This window comes from Macaca mulatta, chromosome 16, assembly GCF_049350105.2.
Source record: "Macaca mulatta isolate MMU2019108-1 chromosome 16, T2T-MMU8v2.0, whole genome shotgun sequence".
Classification (NCBI taxonomy): domain Eukaryota; kingdom Metazoa; phylum Chordata; class Mammalia; order Primates; family Cercopithecidae; genus Macaca; species Macaca mulatta.
The window spans coordinates 12,315,970-12,333,163 of record NC_133421.1 but is presented as its reverse complement, the minus strand read 5'-3'; the positions used below and the strand labels follow the sequence as shown (position 1 = coordinate 12,333,163).

Genomic DNA, 17,194 nt, shown 5'->3' with positions numbered 1-17,194 from the left:
CCCAGATTGCTACCTGGGAGAAAATGGACAGGATGGGTTTTGTGCATGGTTCCTCAGGCATCTTGTAGGAACTGATGACCCTACTCTGAGATGCTGACAGGGCAGAGACCAGCAGCTTCCAACTCTTTCCATCCCCAAAAGTCAAGTACTGAGACCAAAAAAAGAGATACCGAGAAAGAACTGTCCAGAATGAATCAGTGTTCCAGGGCAAGGCAGGCAGCTGCTCCAAGGTCAGCCTATCAATGTCCCCAGTAACTAACAAGTGCAGGCACAAGGAGCAGGTGCAGTTCAGCTCCCCGGTCTCCTTTCTTCTAAGCCCCTTCTCCCCATCTTCTGGGCCGACCTCCTCTGCCCCTTCAGCTTTTTAATCCTGACTCTCTTCCACTTGGCTTCCCACCAAATTCACTGTGGCCTTGACTTTCTGCTTGCACTAGCTGGCTCAATCCATAAAGGAAAAAAGAAAGTAACTGGTGGTGTGTCTGGGTAGAACAAAGGATATTTTATTCCTCCTTCAATTCCTGCAACATTCCCAAAGTCATGACCTGCCTCCCAACCCTTCTTGACCCTCATACCCATCTCCTCACTGTCTCCTGCCCTCAGAGATCAGAGGACACCAGAAAACCAAAACCCAGAGCTCCAAATATGTCTGATATTAAACACGTGCAAGGAAACTGCCCAGCGGGTGTACCTGGGGATGCCGCTGGGTGGCACCAACCCTGTGCCATGGGGGGTTTGGAGGGTGAGGTTGGGGAGGGGAGGACAGAAGAAGGAAGGGTGATCAGAGGTGGTTGGCAAGGAGGCATTCTGGGGTGGTGTCTGAAGAGCAGAAGAATGAAATGATGATTGTTTATTGGGTGCTCACTAAGTGCCTGAAGAAAAATCTAAGCCCTTTATTCACTGACTCATTCAATCCTTTCCAAAATCCTGTCCTGAAATACTGTTACCATCATCCTCACTTTACAGGTGAGATAAGTAAGGCAGAGGGACATCAAGCTAGGACAGTATGATTGAAACCCAGCTGGTGTAGCTGCAGAGGCCACGCCCACACCCTCCACCTCCACAGACTCTCTAAAGGCCTCTGAGGAGCAGCAGAAGGCACCAGCATCATCAAGATGGGGAAAGCGGAAAGGGAGCTGAGGTCACCATACAGGCTGGGAGGGCACACCAGGCAAGGGCCCAGGACGGGGGTAAAATTCCTGGCCAGGAGCCCAGAAGGGAAGACAAAAGGAGCCACCAGCCAGGAAGAAACCCGCATTCTGAGTACCTCCTCTGTGCCAGACCCTGTGCTGGGGGCTTTCACACAGTTTAGTTTGTTCTTTTTCTTCCCTGTATTGAAACCTTTGTAACACCTTTTCCAGATAAGTAAATGAGGCTTAGAAAAGTAAGTTACATGTCCCGGGTCTCAGCCTGTAAGCACCAGATCAGAGGCGTAAGCCCCCGGCTGCCTCCAGAGCTCATGTGCTCTCATACCCGGAGCTTCTGGCCATAGGCATGAGGTTCCGTGCCACGGGCATGGTCAGGGGCAGGAATGAGGCCTCCAATCACCACGCTGTCAAAGCAAGGTGGCCTTGGTACATCCAGCCTTTGTTCCAGGGGCCAGGCTCACTTACTGAGCAGCAGGAGGATTCAGGACCTTCTGACACAGGTTATGTGTCCACATTGCATCACATTATAGGCCAAGTTCATAACCCCTCAGAAGGCTAAAACCACCTCCCACAGGGAGTGCCTAGAAGAAAAGGGGCAATCAAGATCCAATACCATGCTGGGCGTGGGGGCTCACACCTGTAATCCCAGCACTGTGGGAGGCCGAAGCGGGCAGATCCCTTGAGGTCAGGCGTTCAAGACCAGCCTGGCTAACATGGTGAAACCTCGTCTCTACCAAAAATACAAAAATTAGCAGGGCGTGGTAGCAAGCACCTGTAATCCCAGCTACTTGGGAGGCTGAGGCAGGAGAATCGCTTGACCCCTGGAGGCAGAGTCTGCCGTGAGCCAAGATCATGCCACTGCACTCCAGCCTGGGAAACAGATGGAGACTCCATCTCAAAAAAAAAAAAAAAAAACGTTTAAAAGACCCAATACCACTTCTTCAGAGAAGAGCTGCTGAGCATCAGGTCTTCCCGCAGGCAGAGGTGCTTTAGGGGCCACTTACCCTGTTCCTTCATTCTCAGAAGACCCTCCTTCTATCTCTCACGACTAGAGAGGAGTCACTGAAGGACCCTGGGCTTGGTCACTGAAGGGCCTTGACTCTACTACACTAGGTCCTAGAAAGAAGCCCCCAGCAGAAACCAGGACAGACAACTGCCCTCCCAGGTCCTACCTCCATCCCCATCCCTGGAGCCCTGAGCCTGTGCTCCTGGCACCTGCAAGGAGGGCCAGTTCCTGTGGGCCATTTCCTCCTATCCAGACCTGCACAGAGCTCCAGGCACTCCACCAGCCGAGCTGTGGCCTGTGTGGTCAGCTTCTCCTGGTCTCCATAGGGAGGGTCCTCTATGGCTAAGGGACAGTGCTCACTTCTGTGGACTACAGGTGCAGGAAAGAGAGATTTCGGGCCTTCTCCAAGTCCAGGTCTCCTATTCCAAAAAGAAAGAAGTTTAGGTAAAGGTCACCTCCAAAATAAGACCATCTCCCACTGCACAGCAGGGCTCTCTGGCAAAACCACCAAAGTAACTGCAAAGAGGAGGGGGAGTGATGGCCAATGGCCCCTCTGATAATCATGTAGACTATATTGGGCTCTTTTTCAATCAATAAAGGAATGTAAGCATCAATCACAGTCCATTTCCTGTGGGGTTGCATGGGAGGAAGACCTGAAAGAGAAGGGAAGCAGATTCTATTCTGGCAGCCTTTGCCCAACTCATTCCCTGGGGGCCTGGGGCCCTTCCCTTCCTCTGATCCGTTTCTCAGACATGGTCTCTGATCCCTCCCTCAGGAGGAGCTATTAGCCTGGCATTTCAAGGTCCCGAGTACCTGCCATGCACCAGACATCAAAACTGGGGATGCTGTGAGGAAGACAAGCTCTCATCTCAGAAAGCAATCGGGAGAGTCCCCAGAGGAGAGAAGCAAGGAGATCATCAGTTATGATACAGTAGGATGGAGACAGGGAGGACGGAATGCAGAGGGTGTGTGCCCATGTCAGTCTGACCCCAGGCTGCCTTTCCAGCTCTCTAGAATAGAGCTATGACAGGTGTTCACATCAGAGGTAGGATGCAAGAGGAAAGGAATGGGGAGATGGAGAGGGGGACTGGGAGCTGCCTATGGGTTAGTAGGAGGACCACAGCCTATAAAAAGCAATGCCATTTTGATTCTATTCACACCTCTATTTCACGGTCTTGCTTTTTGCTGTTTCCTTGGAAGCCTGTACATCACAGCCTTCAATTGTGTTGTACAGCTGTCATGTCTAAGGAAGGCACTTTGGGGGAACAATGTCCCCCCACGTGTCCCCATCTGGCTATACTTCTGTCCTGAGATCCAGCCATCAAAGAAACAGCAATGCAGTTTTTTCCCTTTCCTGGAATGTTGGTCTCCTGGAAGATTCTTCCCTAGATTCCATCTCTTCCTCATTCTAAATACTTCTCTGAATGATTTTGTCCACGACAGTGGCTTCAGTTATTCTCTGTGTGTCGGTGACTTTGCAAAACATACATCTAAATGCCTACTGAATATGCAGTATTAGCTTCCTATTGTGGTTGTAAAATAAAAAGGAACACCATAACTTTAGTAGCTTAAACCAACACAAATTCATTATCTCACAGTTCAGGAGGTCAGAAGTCCAACATGGATCTCACAGGACTAAAGCCCAGGTGCAGGCAGGGTTGCATCCTTCTGGATTCTCTAGGGGAGAATCTGTTCCTTGCTTTTCCCAGCTTCTGAAGGCCGCCTGCAGTCCCCAGCTTGAGGCCCCTTCCATCTTCATAGCCAACGTCCACAGAAGACGGCTGGTGTTCTTATGTCATCACAGCTCTTCTCTGACCCTCCTGCCTCCCTCTTTCATTTATAAGGACCCCTATGTGGTGCTGTATGTTGGGCACTTATATTAAGACCTTACATTGGGCCTCCCTGGATAGCCCAGGATAATCCCCCAATCTTAAAATCCTTTTATGAGTCTGCTTAGGCTGCCATAACAAAATGCCACAACTGGATGGCTTGAACACAAGAAATTTGTTTTCCCACAGTTCTTGGGGCTAGAAGTCTAACAGCAAGGTGTCAGCAGGTTTGGTTCTTCTGAGGGCTCTCTGTTTGGCTTGCAGATGGCCATCGTCTCCCTGTGTGTCCACGTGGTCCTTTCTCTTTGCGTGTCTGTTCCCTAATCTCATCTTCTTATAGGGACCCCAGACACATTTCATCAGGGCCTCTTTAAACGCTCTGTGTCTAAATACAGTCCAATTCTGAGGTGCTGGGGATTCAAATCTTAATATATGAATGTGGAGACAATGCAGTTCAGCCCATAACACCCCTTAATCACAACTCAAAGTCCCTTTTGCCATTTATGGTAACCTACTCATAAATTCCAGGGACCTGGATGTGGACATCTTTAGGGGGCCATTGTTCTGCCCATGACAAAAACCTTCACCTTAATGCCTCCAGCAGCGTATACTCAACCTGCCTCAGACTGAATTCCTCCTCTTCTTTCTTCTGTGTCGCCTGCCTCAGGAAATGACACCACCACTCAGTTTAGCCAATTGCCCAAGCCAGAAATCTGGTTTTCTGGAAGAAATGTGAGAGACGACTACTTGCTTATTCAATATCCTTTTTCCCCATCTTCTTTGGTAATAAAACCTCTAGTTTTCTGAAGGCAGCAATATGCCCGGCTAAAGTATGATCCTTCTAGATCCCCAGCCTCCCTCATGACAACGGTTGACCAATGAGATGTGTCTGGAAATACTTAGGTGGAGGCCAAAAAATCTCTCTGTAGGCCCGAAGCTCTTCACCTGCCGGATGCTGTTGTCCCTTCACTCTTGCTTCTTTGGATGCAGACCCAATGGCTGGAGCTGCAGCTGCCATCTTGGGACCACTGACTGACCTTGAGAATAAAAGCCATTGTCAAGGAGGGTAGAGCAGAAAGTTCTAAGATGCCTGTGACCTTCGTGAAATCCGGGGAGCAACTGGACTGCCCAACCCCAGGCTTCTCTTACAGAAGAGAAACATAAAATGTTATCTTATTTAAGTCACCATTATTTTGGGTCTGTTACTTGCAGCCAGTTGCAATTCCTACTTAGGTAACATGACTGGGAGAAGTTATTTTCTTCTTCTGAGTTTTGAATATGATTTGATTAGGTCCTGAACTGATATACTTAGAGCAAAGACTCTCATAAGTAAGTTCTGAATCAATGAAATTTTATATTTGGCAGTCATTTCAAAGCATTCTTCAAGTCTCTAAGGAAAGAGGAAATAGAGAAAAAAGTCAAAGCATCATGGCTTTGATGGTTGTAGTCCTCTTGCCCTCCCATCTCTGAAGCTGCAGGAACTGTCTCACACTAGACATCCAGGTGGTGGACAGGGAAGAGTGGGGTTCACACAGGGCACCCAGCTTTCTCGACGGCCTGTGAGGTTTGCTCACCCCTTCTAAGAGCTGAGGCAGGGATGGGTGAAATAGGGTGGTGGGGAGGAATTGTATTGGAGGAGACACCGCTCTCTCTCTCTCTCTCTGTCTGTCAGTCTCTCTCTCTCTTCCAGGTCTCAATCTCTGCAGTTGTCAAAATTAAGATTACCTAACCTTACCGAATATACAGCATCATGTATGTTTAAGAGTTGACTCTGGGCCAGGCACAGTGGCTCACGCCTGTAATCCCAGCACTTTGGGAGGCCAATGAAGATGGATCACAAGGTCAGGAGATTGAGACCATCCTGGCCAACATGGTGAAACCCTGTCTCTACTAAAAATACAAAAATTAGCTGGTTGTGGTGGTGTGTGCCTGTGATCCCAGCTACCTGGGAGGCTGAGGCAGGAAAATCACTTGAATCTGGGAGGCAGAGGTTGCAGTGAGCTGAGATCACACCACTGCACTCCAGCCTGGGCAACAGAGCGAGACTCTGTCTCAAAAAAAAAAAAAAAAAAAAGAGTCGACTCTGGAGGCAGCCCACCAAGTCTCACACCCCCTCTAGGCTTCGAGCTCTTTGACCCTGAGTAACTTGCTACAACCTGGAAGAGGGCCCTCACCAAACCCCAGCCAAGCTGGCTGCCTGATTTTGAACTTCCAGCCTCCAGAAATGTGAGAAATAAATGACTGTTGCCTATAAGATAAGCCACTCAGTCCATAGCACTTTGTAACAGCAGCCTGAACTGACTCAAACAGTAGGTATTCAGTAAAATGCAGATATTGTTATTATCTTTGTCACAAGAAGAGGGAATTTCAGGCTACAACCATAATGCAATAATTCCCAAATCATCGGTAAAAATAGCTTTACGTTTGAACATGTAAAACCATATATAGGCTCTTTCGGGTAGGACATAGATATCTGATTTCAAACAAAGGCTATAACATTTTGGCAACAAAGTGCAGGGTCTTACCGGTAACATGACTATAATTATTAGAGATCCTCTTAAGACCCAGACTAATTTGCACCTGCCCATTTTTACTTAGAATTTTGCTCAGAATCCGAGTAAGAACCTCACAAAAGTCAGGTAAGAACTTCAAGTAAATAATTCTGGGAGCAATTGCCAAACTCCCCGGTGCCTAGGCGCCGGCAAGAGGGAAGAAGAGGCCAGTGGAATGTGCCTGCAGGAATCGCCATTCCCCGGGAGAGAGGGCGTGGCTGCCTTTCTGGGACAGGCAGGGAAACCAGAATAGCAACTGGCACCAGGCCTGACCCATGGTCAAGGCCAGAGCAGCTGCTTTCAGGCTCACCCCAACAAACAGATGAAAGGGAGTGGGGCTGGCCCCTGGAAGAGCCTTGTGTGTGTGAGAAGAGACAGGCCAAGGTGGGCGTGGGTGGAGGCCACGCAGGCTTCCGGAGAATGAGGAATGCCTGCTCAGTCTGGAGGAGAAAGGGGTGGCCAGGGCTTGAGGCCGATGCCGATGTGGGAAAGGCATGGGATGGCTTACAAAGCCTTCTCCCATAAGGCCTCTGAAAGACAACACTGTTCCATTCATCCGCTCAGTGAGTAGCTACGGAGCGCAGGAGCACACGGCCTCAGTCCTGAGCTGGGCCCTGGGGAGAAGAAGGATGTGAACAAAATGGACAAAGGTTCCTGCATTCTAGAACTTCCCCCTGCCAAGAGCAGACAGGCCACAAACAAGGACAGCATCAAATGAGGAAGATGTCAGAGAGAGATGAGGGCTGTGCAGCCGAGAAACCGGGTGAAGGAGAGAGACGAGGAGGGGCTACTTAGGATTCTGGCTGCAGGAGGCCTCTCTAGAGAGGGAACGTTTGTGCTCAGACCTGAATAAAGAGGAGGCAGCCACGTGAAGACCTTGGATAGAACATTCCAGAAGAGGGAAGGGGGAAACAAGGGCAGAGGGGCTCCCTGCAGAGAGAAGGCAAGCAGTGTGAGTTGGAGACCACGTCTCACCTCTTTCTACCTCCCATCTCTCCTCTCCACGCTGCCCGATGAGCCTTGTCGGTCCACCATGTTGGTCTCACTCACAGCCCTGTTGGGTAACACCTCTCATTTGGCTGTTCTTCCCGATCTCTTTGGTTCACATGGCTGAAGGGTGTTCTGTGGTGTTTTTTTCTAATTTCTTATGATGTCTAGTAGCTTTTAAATCAAGTTTGTAAATCAAAATACAGTGAAGTTGTAGTTCTACAAAACCAATACATTCTAGAAATATGCTGTACAGCATGGTGTATTGTGCGCTTAAAACTGTTAAGAGGGTAGATCTGACGTTAAGTGTCTCGGGAGGTACCATTAGCATCCAGCTTTGCAAAACAGAAAGCTGGTAGTCCACAATGACCCCTTCCCTTTCCCTCATCCCACGCTGCATCCACCACTGTGTTCTGTTGACTTCACTCCCCTGGCAGGCTCTCAAATTGATCCACCTCTGTGGGAAGAGAGGTGCCTTCACTGTCCTCACCTTCCTCCTACCGGCTCAGCTGCAACTGTGCTTGCTGCTTGCCACACTCCCCTCTGATCTCAGCCCCTTCCAATCTGTTCTCTGTACAGCAGCCTCCTTAGAAAAATATGGAATGTTTGCGTGGGTTCCAAGTCTTTGCAATTATAAATAGTGCTGCAATAAACATACGTGTGCATGCGTCTTTAGAGTAGAATGATTTATAATCCTTTAGGGATATACCCAGTAATGGGATTTCTGGGTCAAATGTATCCCGGAACTTAAAGTAAAATTTAAAAAAAAAAATTTTTTTTTTTTTTTTTTTTGAGACGGAGTCTCGCTCTGTCACCCAGGCTGGAGTGCAGTGGTGCAATCTCAGCTTACTACAACCTCTGCCTCCCGGGTTCAAGCGGTTCTCCTGCCTCGGCCACCCAAGTAGCTGGGATTACAGGCATGCGCCTCGTTAGTTTTTTGTATTTTTAGTAGAGATTGGGTTTCACCATGTTGTTGTATTTTTAATAGAGACGGGGTTTCACCACGTTGGTCAGGCTGGTCTTGATCTCCTGACCTCGTGATCTGCCCGCCTCAGCCTCCCAAAGTGCTGGGATTACAGACATGAGCCCCTGCGCCTGGCCAAATAAGAAAAAAATTTTTTTTAATTTAAAAAATAAAAAATAAAATGTGGATCACATCCCCTACTGATTAAAACTGTCCAACAGCTTCCCAGCACTCCTAGGAGAAAGATGTTAGCATGACTCTTTGTCCCTTTCTCCTCTCTGTCCCAGCCACACGGCAAGGCCATCTACCACCATCAGTGCTTTCATACACTCCTGCCTTACCTGGGAGCTTCTTCACACCCCTTTCCCTGGCCTCGCTTGCTCATCCTTTGAATGTCAGTTCCAACCACAGAGCCTCAGGGAAGCCTTGGTCAGCGCCCTCTTTATCACATTCTCATAGATCATGGTCCTTCACCTCGGACTGCTGATCTCTGATCTCTGTCATATTTACGTGTTAATTTACATGATTAGTTCATGTCTGCTTTTCCACTGTCTTTTCTCTTCCTCCCTCTCCCCACTTTAAGCTCCCTGAAGGCAGGCACCATATTCCTCTTGCTCACTTATACCTGGCTTTGCACGTCTTTAAAGACATCTCGGCAGCTCAGGAGTGCTAGACCCCAGCTCCAGGAGGAGGTCATGGCCAGAGAGGCAGTTAGGCCTGAAGCTCTGGCTCTGAAGCTGTGGGTGGAGCTGCCTGGGCAGGGCCTCTGGAACTTGGTACTGGGCCTGGCTGCGGGAGGATGGGGGTAATTGCCAAGACCTCTGGCAGCTGAACCCTGGAACTTTGCAAGCAGGCTTTGCACCTCATTGCTCCTGGGGCAATCCAGTGATGCCAGAAAATGGTGACAGAAAGATCGACTTTAGCACCTAACCCAGCTGCTGTCGTGGTGGTGATGCCTCAGGATTTCCATCTCAACACCTTGTACAACGTGCCCAGCAATGAAACTTGGAGCTGAGTGTCAGCAGAAACGGGCAGCAAAAATACACAGGTGTGGAAGGGATCCACAATCGCAGTAGATCCCTGAAGCACTGGATTTCCCTGCGTGATAGGACTTCAAGGTATTATCGTGGAAGCAATTTGCTTTGATAGGGGGTAGCTGGGAGACTCCTTCCCCAGACGTGGGGGGAAGGAAGAGAAGAACAACACAGAGGGACTTTGGGTAGAGCTGAGTAGAGTTGGGGAAGATTTGGTGAAGCAACCTCAGCGTTTCCAATAAATTGGGAATATCCCAGGAATTATAAAGAATGAATCTACTCGATGAACATCAGGTGCTGGATGTCCAGCCTCATGACGGAGGCAGAGAACTAAACAAACTACTTGAATCAATGTAACGGGGACTATTATAAAAGTAAATAGGAATCCAGTTTTCACTTTAGGGTAAGATAACTATTATCAAGAAAACCGAAAACAACCAATTTGGGTGAGGATGTAAAGAGACTAGAACTCTCCTAGACCACTGATGGGATTGTAAGATCCTGCAGCCACTGTGGAAAACGAATGGGATCCTCGAATGAGAATGGGTTCCTCCAAAAATTAAACGTAGGCCGGGCGTGATGGCTCATGCCTGGAATCCCAGCACTTTGGGAGGCCGAGGCAGGCAGATCACCTGAGGTCAGGAGTTCAAGACCAGCCTGGCCAACATGTGAATCCCTGTCTCTACTAAAAATACAAAAATTAGCTAGGCGTGGGGGCACGCACCTGTGATCCCACCTACTCAGGAGGCTGAGGCAGGAGAATCACTTAAACCCAGGTGGCAGAAGTTGCGGTGAGCCGAGATAGCGCCAGTGCACTCCAGCCCGGGCAACAGAACAAGAGTCCATCTCAAAAAAAAAAAAAAAATTAAACATAGAATTACCATATGATCCAGTAATTCTACTTCTGGGTATATACACTTGTACCCAAAGGAATCAAAAGTAGGGACTCGGCCGGGCGCGGTGGCTCAAGCCTGTAATCCCAGCACTTTGGGAGGCCGAGACGGGCGGATCACGAGGTCAGGAGATCGAGACCATCCTGGCTAACACGGTGAAACCCCGTCTCTACTAAAAATACAAGAAAATTAGCCGGGCGAGGTGGTGGGCACCTGTAGTCCCAGCTACTCGGGAGGCTGAGGCAGGAGAATGGTGTGAACCCGGGGGGGCGGAGCTTGCAGTGAGCCGAGATCACGCCACTGCACTCCAGCCTGGGGCACAGAGCAAGACTCCGTCTCAAAAAAAAAAAAAAAAAAGTAGGGACTCAAATGGATATTTATAGACCCATGGTTATAGCAGCATCATTCACAATAGCCAAGAGATAGAAGCAACCCTAGTGTCCATCCACAGGTGAATGGATACATAAAATGTGGTAAATACACGCAATGGAGCGTTGTTTAGCCTTAAAAAGAAGAAAATTCTGACACATGCTACAACGTAGATGAACCTTGAGGACTATACTCAGCGAAAGAAGCAAATTACCAAAGGACAAGTATAGTATGATTTCATTTACATGTGGTAGGTAGAGTAGTCTAACTCATAAAGACAGAAAGCAGAATGGTGGTTGCAGGGGCTTATGGGAAGGGAGTCTGGGGGGTTGGTATGTAATGGGCACAGAGCTTCATTTCAGGACAATAAAAATGTTCTGGAGGTGGATGGTGGCGATAGTGGCACAATGTGAATGCACTTAATGCCACTGAACTGTACACTTAAAAAATGGTTAAGGCAGCAAATTGTTATGTCACATACATTTTCTACAATTAAAATAAATAATTTTAATTTAAAAATTAATTAAAGGCCAGGCACAGCGGCTCATGCCTGTAATCTCAGCATTTTAGGTGGCCAAGGCAGGCTGATCAACTGAAGTTGGGTGTTTGAGACCAGCCCGACCAACATGGTGAAATCCCGTCTCTACTAAAAATACAAAAATTAGCCAGGTGTGGTGGTATGTGCCTGTAATGCCAGCTACTCGGGAGGCTGAGGCAGAAGAATCTCTTGAACCCAAGAGGCAGAGGTTGCAGTGAGCCAAGATCATGCCACTGCACTCCAGCCTGGCCTGGGCAATAGAGTGAGACTCCATCTCAAAAAGAACCAAAATTCATTAAATGGGAATAAGAAAGAAACTAACTTGATTCTATGAGGATTTGGGAGACAACTGGCACAAGGGTGGGGAACAGGAAAGGGAGAGGAGTGGTGTTCGTAATTAATGCCCATTAGACAACAGGACCAGGTTCTAATTGCAGCTCTGTTGCCTACTTGCTGGCTGAATCTAGGCAACTGTCTTAACAGCTTTCAACTCTGGAAGAGGAACAGGGCTGCAGGGAGGCAAGGAGATGCTGGATGTAGATTGATGTCCATTGTACATGAAGTGCAACGCAAATGCATGGAAATATTATTGTCTCCTGAAAGGGGTAAGGTTACCAACCTGGAGAAAAGGAAGGTGATGAGCAACAAGGAGGTGGTAATGGGAGGATGCTTTTGAGATCTGGGCGGGAGTCATGAAGGTTTAGGTCAGCCCAGTGGGGAATAAGACAGGAAAACCAGAGAAGAGGGCTAGAGTTTCCTGAGCTGGAGGGAGGGTCCTCGAGCATGGATAACAGAGGTCCAGGCAGCACAATTAGGGGAATTCTTATAAGACCCTCTGGTAGCCTAACAGAGGAGGAAAGAAGAGCTCTGAAAATTGTCAGGGGTCACTAAGTTAAGAAAGAATACATTTCCGAAAATACTGACCCTAAGTCCCACCCTGAGAAAAAGGAGGAGTAAATGAAGATTGATTGGAGAGCGTTGATCAGGGTCAACATTTTTCCAAATTCTGGCACTACATCCCTGGCAGTATGGGAAGTGATTTCAGCTGGCACACAGGCTCACATTAAAAGGCATAGCCATTTCAGTTTTCATTCAATCTTTCCTATGACTTCCAAGACAAAGCCGCTGGTTGGTGATATTATCTACCTCTCTAAACTCTGTGAGTCTTCAGCCTTTATTTGAGAAAGAGAGCAATTTCAGTAGGCAACAATGTCTAATCTGGAAATCAGCGAATCTGGCCTACTGCCTGGTTTTGTAAGTAAAGGTGTTTTGTTTTGTTTTGTTGGAGCTGGAGTCTCACTCTGTCATCCAGGCTGGAGTGCAGTGGTGCGATCTCGGCTCACTGCAACCTCCACCTCCCTAGTTCAAGCGATTCTCCTGCCTCAGCCTCTTGAGTAGCTGGGACTACAGGCATGGGCAAACACATCCAGTTATTTTTTGTATTTTTAGTAGACAAGTTTTCACCATTTGGACAGGCTGCTTTCAAACTCCTAACCCTCAGGTGATCTGCCCATCTCAGCCTCCCAAAGTGCTAGGATTACAGTAAAGTTTTATTGGAACGCAGCCACAGTTATTCATTTACATCTCATCTCTGGTTCTTCCACCATGCAGTAGTCTGTTTTCATACTGCTATAAAGACATACCCAAGCCTGGGTAATTTATAAAGGAAAGAGGTTTAATTGACTCACAGCTCAGCAAGGCTGGGGAGGCCTCAGGAAACTTACAATCATGGTGGAAGGGGAAGGGGAAGCAAGGCACCTTCTTCACAAGGAAGCAGGAAGGAGAAGTGCCCAGCAAAGGGGGATGAGCCCCTTAGATCTTGTGAGAACTCACTATCACAAGAACAGCATGGAGGAAACCACCCCAATGATCCAATTACCTCTACCTGGTCTCTTCCTTGACAGGTGGGGATAACGAGAATTATGTGGAATATAATTTGAGATGAGATTTGGGTGGGGACACAAAGTCAAACCATATCACGCTATAATGACAGTGTTGAATGGTTGTAACAGAGACCAACAGGATTGCCTGCAAAACCCAAAACGTTTACTATCTGGCCCAATACAGAAAAAGTTTGAGTACCCCTGGTCTGATTTAATTACAATTGTTTTGTGTTCAGTGTATTTATTCCCGAGTACTTTCTGTCTAAGTCACACCAGTGTTTCACTGATGGTGACAATAACTGATTCCAGTTTTAACAAATCCATTTTTTTTTTTTTTTTGAGATGGAGCCTCGCTCTGTCACCCAGGCTGGAGTGCAGTGGCACAGTCTCAGCTCACTGCAAGCTCTGCCTCCGAGTTCACGCCATTCTCCTGCCTCAGCCTCCCGAGTAGCTGGGACTACAGGCACCAGCCACCATGCCCGGCTAATTTGTTTGTATTTTTTTAGTAGAGACAACAAATCCATTTCTAAAATTTAACAAAATAATATAATATTAACAAACGAATATAATATTCTATAATAAGTAAGAGACGTAGATTGCAGGGATGGTACACTTAGACAACAAGTGAGGCTTGATAAACACTGGATTATGAGAGTAGGGAGCGTTGAGGGATTTGAGGATGGTGAAGATAAAGAGCCACTTTGGTAGAGGTAAGGGATCTGAAGGATAAAATGGGTCTGGGAAGGGGATTTCATGAAAATAAAGGATTTGTACCTAAGAATGGTGAGATGGCACTGCACGTCCTAATAGATTTAGTGAGGGTAGTATGGGGAGGCCAAGGGATGGGCAGCTGCAACCAAGTGAAGCCAAGGTTGGTAAAGGGGAGAAAAGGATGGTGCCAGAGAGTCACGGATGGATGCCTTCCAACCTGGGGTTCTCCTTACGGAAGCATCATGGCAGAAATGTAAAGATCCCAGTGGCAACCACAACAATAACACTTGTCCCTGTTTACAGAGGGCAGGTTCTGAGCACTTCACACTCATGAACTCACTTAAGCCTCACAGTAACCCTGTGAGGAAATTGAGGCACAGAGAGGGTAAGTGACTGGCCTGGCTCAAGGTCACATAGCAGGTGAGTGGTACAGCCAGGCACTCTACTAAGCTCTGTAGGCCTTATGAAAAGGCAGGCAGGCCTAATGAACGGACTAGTATGGCTAGACCCGCCCACCTTCTATGCCTGCCACCCAGGAGGGGATAGGGCTTTTGTCATTCATACAGTCAGGTCTGGGATCTGTGACGCTGGGTCAGCTGAGCACCTGGCTAGTCCATCCTGGTCTCAGTCACCTGCCCTTTAGGATCCAGGTCATGGAAAGGCTGTCATCTGGTGACATCACAGATGACAAATCATGATGACTTTGCCATGGGAGTGACAAAGTCTCAATTGCCGAGAAGAGGCAGAGCTGTGAGGCAGCAGCAGAAAGACAGACCTCTCAGAGGCACAGGGGTGGCTGCAGCCCCAAAAGCCCAGCAAAAATCTCAGAAGGAGAGAGGCAGAGGGGCCCTCGGTGACCAAACTGGAAGTTATAGGCCAGGGGCTAGGCGTCCGCCTGTGTCTTCCACACTGTGTTATGGTTCAGAAAGCAAACGTCCAGAGGAATGCAACAGATGTCTACTGTCTTATACTTCCCTGTTCTTGCAATTTTTTCTGAAATTATTAAATTGCAATATAATCTGAAATGATATCATTCATGTGTTAATTATCGCCTCCACTCTTAGCGTGTTATCTCGGTGATGTTAGGCCAAGATCAAGATCATACTCGATCTTGATCCCACTGCCTGACCCATAGTAGGTGCTAATAATATTGGTTTAATTTAAATCCCACTTCAGCTCAAACTTCAAAATGTGTAGGGGTCACTTAGGGTTATCCACTCTTGGAGAATGAGCACTTTGGCCTGGTGAACAGAAGGGAGGACTGAAGCCAGAACCCAAGCAGGGCAAGAAGACCCCACCTTCTCAGCTTCTCACCCAGGGACGCAGAGATAGCCAACAGCATCTCCGTGTCCCCAGGGGAGACGGGGAGGGGTTGAAGCATCTGTCCTGGTGCCTGGTGGCATGGTGGGCCACCATCAATGGGGTGCTGACTTTGCAATTATGTTTTTTTCCGAACACTTGGTTTGAGAGTCTAAATTTTCTATCTATACGGGCTAGAAATCAAAGGATGTCCAAATAAACAAACAAAACTTTTAACTATTGCTATGGGCTGTGGCTTGAATTCTGTCCTCCCAATTCATATGCTGAAATCCTAACCCCCCCATAACTCAGAGTGGGACTTTATTTGGAAGTGGGATCTTTGCAGATCTAATTAGTTAGGATGAGTTCATACTGGAGCAGGATGATGCTTCTTATAACGGGGGAAGGGTGGACACAGACATACGCACAGGGAGAACGCCATGTGACAATAAAGGTGGAGATCAAAGTGGTGCATCTATAAGGCCAGGAACATCACAGATGGCCAGCAAACCACCCAGAGCTAGGGCCGAGGCCTGGACCCCATTCTGCCTCACAGCCCTCAAGGGAACCAACCCTGGAGACACGCTGGTCTCAGGACTTCCAGGCTCCAGAACTGGGAGATGATACTTTTCTGTTGTTCGAGCCACCTTGGCTGTGGTGCTTTGCTACGGTGGCCCTGGCAAACCATGCAGCTATTTCCAGCTGTGGATCTAGCCTTGGGAAGTGAGCAAGTCATGAAGGATCTCCGTGGGAAGAAGAGGGTGGTGGTGTTCTTTTTGCTAACGGGGCTGGAGCAAACTGCTCTCTGATCACCTGCCCCTCATCCACGCCTGCCTCCGCCCAGGCAGTTTCTGGTTCCCACACTTGGAGTCACCCTCCCTACTCACTTTCATCTCCCTTGTTTTCTTTCTAGCCTGCCCCCCTCCAGGGCGCCAGACTCACCTGGCTTTGCATCAAACATCCCAGTGGGTCTCTCTCAGCTGTGCAAATACTGAGGCTGCCTCAACACACAGGAGTGGTAACTTTGGGAAACCAGAGTAAGAAAGATACACAGGGGCAGAGGTGGAGGGGCACCTCACAGCCTGGCCAGTCACCTGGAGCGGGGCCATGGTTAGCGATTTTCCATAATGGCCAGGTATTATGAGAGGGAACGCAGACTGCGGAACTTAGAGTATGATGCGGCCCATTTCTGTAAGGAAGAAGGATGTTTATGGTTCTGCAGGATGCATCCCAAGGAGTTTGTGCTAATTAGCTCTGGATACTGAAATAGCAAGTGGTTTCAATTTGCTTCCTTTTGCTCGTAAATATGGCATAGTATTTTAGCAGGAAACATGTATGTGAGTGTGCTTGTGTGTGTAAAAATAGTAATACAGTCAGCCCTCTGTATCTGGGGGTTCCATGTCTGCAGATTCAACCAACCATGAACCTAAAATATTCAGAAAAACCGCAAATATAAATAATGATACAACAATCAAAAACATGAATAGAAAATATAGTATAACAACTATTTGCGTAGCATTTACTTTGTATTAGGTATTATAAGTTATCTAGAGATGATTTAAAGCCTAGGGGAGGATGTACATAGGTAGTTTTTTGGGTTTTGTTTGGGATTTTTTTTTTTTTTTTGAGACAGGATCTCACTCACTACGTCTCCCAGGCTGGAGTGCAGTGGAATAATCACGGCTTACTGCTGCAGCCTTGACCTCCTGTGGTCAAGCAATCCTCTTGCCTCAGCCTCCTGAGTAGCTAGGACTACAGGCATACACCACCACACCTGGCCAATTTTTGTGTTTTTTGTGGACACGGGATATCCCTATGTTGCCCGGGCTGGTATCAAACTCCTGAGCTCAAGCAATCCACCCGCCTCGGCCTCTCAAAGCCCCGGGATTACAGGCTTGAGTCACTGCACCCAGCTGCGCAAAGGTTCTATATAAGGAATTTGAGCATCTGTGGATTCTGGGGTCCCCAGGGGTCCTGGAGCCCA

The 17,194-nt window shown here is 48.0% G+C and overlaps 1 long non-coding RNA gene across 3 annotated transcripts in view; it reads right to left on the bottom strand.

Moving 5' to 3' along the window:
• The window catches only part of LOC144335337 (uncharacterized), a 273,701-nt gene that overhangs the window by 180,280 nt on the left and 76,227 nt on the right, over positions 1–17,194 (bottom strand). The gene's annotated exons all lie outside the window — the stretch shown is intronic.